Below are 6,343 nucleotides of genomic sequence, written 5' to 3' on the forward strand. Positions count from 1 at the left end.
GGTTAGGAGTGTTCTGAAGATAACGTGGTAGCACTCAAGGATGTGTGCATCGTTCGGTGTTGAGAGTCGTCCGCATTCGCCATATGCGTTCAACGTGTCGATGTCATGTGTCCTGCAGTTCACATCTGACGCGCATTTAGCTGCGGTCTTCATCGATCCATGAGCAGGAAGTGCTCCCCTGCCTAGGGTTTAACGTACCAACCGAACTAGTTTGATGAATGGAGACCGAAGTCCATGCATCCATTATACACATACCAACACACAAACTCTGCTTCCCTAGTACCACACTGCAGGCGCCCACGGCCCCGACGGTTGCGGAGCCGAGCACGCCAAAGTGCGACTGTCGATCACCCTTTGTGACACGACAACTCAGTCAGTGTATAAGGTACCCGGTACGGTACCAAAGTGTGCATCTTTACTGACCTTCGCCGAGGCAGTGGTATGTGTATCCCTTTGAAAGAGTTGCTTTCGCTCAACTTACCCAGTGTGCTACACCATCTTGCTGGTTGTTCGCGTGCGCGTCAGCATATTGATGCCGCGATGCGTTTGGCAACCTCACTCTCGGACTTGTTTGATGGGTAATGAATATGTCCATAATACACAAACCAACACACAACTCTGCTTCCCTAGTACCACCACTGCAGGCGCCACGGCCCCGACGGATTGCGGAGCCGAGCACGCCAAAGTGCGACTGTCGATCACCCCGTTGTGACACGACAATCAGTCAGTGTATAAGGTACCCGGTACTGACCAAAGTGTGCGTCTTTACTGACCTGCGCCGAAGTCAGTGGTATGTGTATCCCTTTGAAAGAGTTGCTTTCGCTCAACCTACAAGTGTGCTACACCATCTTGTGGTTGTAGCGTGCGCGTCAGCATGTGATGCCGACGATGCGTTTGGCAACCTCACTCCCGGACTTGTTTGATCGGTAATGATCCTTCCGCAGGTTCACCTACGGAAACCTTGTTACGACTTTACTTCCTCTAAATCATCAAGTTCGGTCAACTTCGGCCGTGCCAACTGCAGCTCACGAAGGAACCGCGGAAGGTATGCCTCCAGAGACCTCACTAAATAATCCCATCGGTAGTAGCGGACGGGCGGTGTGTACAAAGGGCAGGGACGTAATCAGCGCTAGCTAATGACTAGCACTTACTAGAAATTCCAGGTTCATGGGACCGTTGCAGTCCCCCCAATCCCAACTAAATGAGCATTTGGGTGATTTCCCGTTCCTCTCGGAATGGGGGCGCCTATTGGCGAGAACACGCTGCTGCCCACATTGTAGCACGCGTGCAGCCCAGAACATCTAAGGGCATCACGGACCTGTTATCGCTCACTCTCACCTTGCTAAACACAAGTTGTCCGCTAAGCAGGGCAAACTAGTGCGACGACCGCCCGCGAAGGCGCCGCCGCCCCGTAACGTCAGGTGCGCCCGGAGGCACACTGCTGACAGCGTTCTAGTTAGCTTGTTTGAGTCGCGTTCGTATCGGAATTACCAGACAAATCATTCCACGAACTAAGAACGGCCATGCACCACTACCCTTAAATTTGAGAAAGAGCTCTTAATCTGTCTTACCTCGATAGTTCGGACCTGGTAAGTTTTCCCGTGTTGAGTCAAATTAAGCCGCAAGCTCCACTTCTTTTTTTTTTTTTTAAATTGCATTCGTTTATTCATTTAAATTTATAAAAGTTTTGCCGCGTTACTTATTTATAACAATAAACGATACAGAAACACGCATGAACAATTATAAACGAATAAACCTCTCCATTGCCGGCGGCCTTCCCGACGGAGGCGTAGCCACCGGCTGCATGGCGTCCCTGACTAAATTTAGTAAGGGCCCGCGCCCCGCCTGTCTAAACGTAAACACAACATTAAAATGAAGGACTTACATTAACACACCTAACATTTACGAAGCGGGCGTGCCCGCGGTTCGTCGAGTCTCCATTTTTTCCCTATTTCTAACGTATAGTATGTACGCACACACACACGCACACACATAAGTACGCAGACACTTTGACGCTTACGTTGGACAGAACAGACATCCGCACAAACGTAAACGAAAAAGACGGGCCTAGCTCTCACAGTGCACCGCGCACGCTCTCTCTCCTACTGCCGGTCGGGTACGAACATCCGCACAAAGCGGACGACGCAAAATGCCGAACGTACCCGAACCGAGCGCACGCGCGCTCTCTCTCGCCCGACTGTGCTAGAACGAACGACCGCACAAAGCGGAGACGGCAAAATGCCGGTCTCGCCCGGTCGTGTTTTCGCACGCTCGCTGACTGGCCGATCGTTTCGGCCGTAACCGCTCCCACTCAACGCGTAGACGTGTTGGTGTCGCGATGGCGGCTTCTACGTCGGCCGACATTAAGCCGCGATGGCGATCCTGTCGCTCGTGGCGGCGTTGGCGTTCTCGCGCGCGCCTGTTGGCCCGTCGTCGGGCTAGCTCCTCCTCCGTCGGCGGTGCTCTGCTTCGGCGAGTTCGGCCCGAACGCAATGGCGGCAATGTACCCGCGCGTAATTGGGCGCGGTATTCCCGCTGCCGTTGGTTCCGCCTTAGCCGACGACGAAGTAACACTTCGGCCGATGGCGGAACTCGTTTCGGGCCGAACTGGGCGTTGCCTCTCCTGCTGCTGATTGGACGGGTGCTGTTGTTGGTCCATGTCCATCTCCCCGATGGCGGATGTCTGCCGTTGCCGGCGTCTTCGCCGTTGGCCAGCGTTTCTGGCTTCACGGCGACCTGTTGCCGAACGCGTTCCGCCAGCTCATTGGCGGAAACGATCCCGCCAGCGATGGCCGCGTTTTCGGCAACCTGCTGCTCCAGCCACCTTGTTGTAGAAAGCTGCAGATCCGCCGTGTTGCCGTGGCCGTTCGCTGCCAAGCCTCCGGGCTCGACAGCAGAAAACGCTCCAGCTCATCGGGGGAAATGACGACGCCGTCCGCGTCCGTCAAGAACTGCACTCTCGTGTCGGCGAACCTCGGACAGTGGAACACCACGTGCTCTGCCGACTCCACGGTGTTGTCAGCGCAGAAGGGGCAGGGTCGGGGCAGAGGTGAAACCCATAGCATGTAGGTACTCCCGGAAGAAGCCATGTCCGGAGAGTACCTGGCTAAGGAAGAAATCAACCTCGCCGTGCTTCCTACCTACCCAGCCGGCAATATCCGGCAGCACGCGGTGAGCCCATCGCAGGAACCTGCTCGCGGTCGGATGAGCGGCATCCTGGTCCCACGATGTCTGCCACTGTCTTATGGTTGCCGAGTGCTCCAGCCGCTTGATGACCTCCTTGTCTATCAGCACCCGCCTCTGCAACGCCCGTTGATGCCTGGTATAGCACCGCGCGATCTCGTCCACCTGCAGGTGTAGCGGGACCAGGCCAGCCAGCACTACCGCCGTGTCGTAGCCGACGGTACGGAAGGTCCTGGCGACGCCTTTCGCCAAAGGTCGCTGCAGCTGCTCCAGTTTCCGCCTGCACCACTGGAACTTCACCGCCTCCGCCCAGATGGGTGCCGCGTATCGCACAACCGAGTCCGCCACTGCTGCCAGCAGCCGGCGTTTAGCCATCCTCGGTCCGGCGTGGTTGGACATCACGCCGGTGGCCAGCTTCACCACACGGAGTGCCTTTGCGGTGGCCTTCTCGACGTGTGGCTTCCACGAGAGGTGGTCGTGAAGCATGACCCCGAGGTAGCGTATCGCCGGCTTCGAGCGGACCTCGACGCCGTTGATCACTACGGGCACCGCTGGATGGCCCCGACGCAGACTGGAGATGAGGACGATCTCCGTCTTTTCCGGGGCCAGCTGCAACCGATGTTGCTCCATCCAGGCGGAAATCGCTGCCACAGCTTCCTCCGCTACACCTGCCGCCTCCTCCGGTGTACACCCCTTGGCGAGTACTGCCAGGTCGTCCGCAAAGCCGATGACGGATGCACCTTCCGGCAGCTGCACTCCGAACACGCCGTCGTACAGGATATTCCACAGGGTGGGGCCCAGAATGGACCCCTGCGGAACACCTGCCGTTACTCGGCGTGTTACCGGACCGGAGCTGGTATCATACGTCAGCTCACGGTCGGAGAAGTACTCCTGCAGGATGCTGCGCAGTCCTGAGGGCACTCCTTTGGTCTGCAGCGCCAGTGCTATGGCCTGCCAGTCTGCGGAATTGAAGGCGTTACGGACGTCCAGAGCAACGACAAGCAGGCAGCGCTTGTCGCGTCTATTCGTTCGCCCGAAACTCATCGCAGATCTGGCGGCCTCCATCACCAGCCCAACCGCCTGAAGTGTCGACCGACCACGCCGAAAGCCGAACTGGTATTCGGAGAGGAGCGGCTCCGTCGGCATCTCGATGTGGTCGTTCAGGCGGTTCAGCAGTACTCGCTCGTACACCTTGCCGGGCGTGTCCAGCAACATCACCGGTCTCACCGATGACGGCTCGCCCGGGGGTTTTCCCGGTTTGGGAAGCAGCACCAGCTTCGCCTTCCTCCATTGCCGCGGGAAGCGGCCAGCATCCATCTGCTCCTGGAGGAGCCTCGCGAACGTCGTCGGATGCGCCCGGATGGCAGCCGAAAGGGCAGCGTTCGGCAGTCCATCCAGACCGGGCGCCTTCCGAGGGTTCAGGCCAGCTGCGATGTCGAGCAACTCCTGCTCCGTCACTGGCCTGATGTCGACGCCGTCCGATTCGATGGTAGGCCAGGCAACAGGGGGGTGGTTCGGGCACAGCGCGTCCACAATGCGCTGCAGAACGGCCGGATCGCGTTCTTGTGCGACGCGGCTCCCTCCGAGCCGTCGCAGGAGCTCCCCCTGCCACCTACCCGTCTCATCATCCTCCAGGTGTTGCAGAAACTCGTTGTAACGGTCCCGCTTGCTAGCCCGGATCTCAGCTGTCAGCAGCTGGCGGGCCTCCTGGTGCCGTGCAGAAGCTGTTCTGCGGGCTGCCGTGTCGCTAGTCGGTACCCTGCTGTACCGTTCCCAAGCCAGGCGGCAGTTCTCCCGTAGCCGGCCGATTTCTGGTGTCCACCAGTACGCCGGACGTCCTGTGTGGCCGACTGACGGGGAAACCTCCGCCATGATCTCGCTGCACGCCCGGCTCAGGGTTCGGGTCAGGCCCTCAGGGTCCGTGGCCTCCTCCACGAAGTTGGCTGCCCGCAACGCGATGTCGAACAGCTCCCGGCTAAACTCCTTTGCCCGCCAGCGTCTGCCCGCTGCTCTCACTGCTGGTGCTGCTTCTGCTCCCGTAGAGTTGCGGCTCGTTGCCGCCGGCCTTTCCCCCACCTCGAAGCGGATGTACCGGTGGTCGCTGAATGAGTAAGTTCCCAGCATCCTCCATTGCCTGTCGGGGTCCCCGACGAGGTCCTGCCTGCTGATGGAAGTACTGGCGAAGGCGACGTCCACAATGCTCGGGCGAGCGACGCCGTTCCCGAGGAAGGTGGCTTCCCTCCCCAGGTTCAGGACATCGAGCCCGAGACCCTCCGCCAGCTGTAGCAGTTCCTCGCCCTTCGCGTTGGTCCTGCTGCTGCCCCAGGCGCTATGCCAGGCGTTGAAGTCGCCGGCAAGCAACACTCGGGGGCGTCCTGAGGCGAGCACCTCAATGCGTTGCAGCATCTCAGACAAACTGGGGAACCCCGATGCTTGGCGACGCGTAACACGCTATGATCGTGACGCCTGCCACGTCCGCCGCCACGATGCCGGGAAAACTCGAGCTCCAGATCCGCTGAACCGGGTGGGAGTATCCGCTCGCGACAATGGCCACCAGCCTGTCGCGGTCCACCACCCAGTTTGCGTTCCCGTCCGGAACCGAACTCAGCTCGCACACCACCATAACGTCCACCCGCTCCGTCCGCATTGTGTGGAGAGCCAGGTCCTGCGCACTCCGACTCCTGTTGGTGTTAACCTGCAGGACCTGGAGGTGGCTCCCCACAGACATGCTTAGCGGCGGGGGGGAAGGTTAGCTCCCCTGCAGCCGTGCGCTGCAATTCGATGTGGTCCTCCACACCGAATGCAGCTAACCGCACTGCTGCAGCTGGCCGCCCGATGGCCAGGAGCTCCGCATCTGATGCAGCAGTTGCTGCGATCGGGCCCGACGCAGTCCGCTGCCATGTGGCCCCTTTCCAGGCACCGGAAGCAACGGCGCTTTGCCGCCTCCAGCCTGGGGGCCTCCTCCAGCCGACACGAGGAGTAGTCTATAATAAGGCGATCTTTTTGGAGCAGGGCTTCCGCTTCCACTCGCGGTAGCCGCACGCGGGCCCGCTTTGTGGCATCTGCCCGCTCCCAGATGCGAAGCGAGGCCACCGCTGGCTCCTTGGCGAGTGCCGCCTTCAACGCCTCCCTGATCGTCTCCTCCTCCGTGAGGTTGTCG

This window comes from Anopheles stephensi, unplaced genomic scaffold, assembly GCF_013141755.1.
Source record: "Anopheles stephensi strain Indian unplaced genomic scaffold, UCI_ANSTEP_V1.0 ucontig382, whole genome shotgun sequence".
Taxonomy (NCBI): Eukaryota; Metazoa; Arthropoda; class Insecta; order Diptera; family Culicidae; genus Anopheles; species Anopheles stephensi.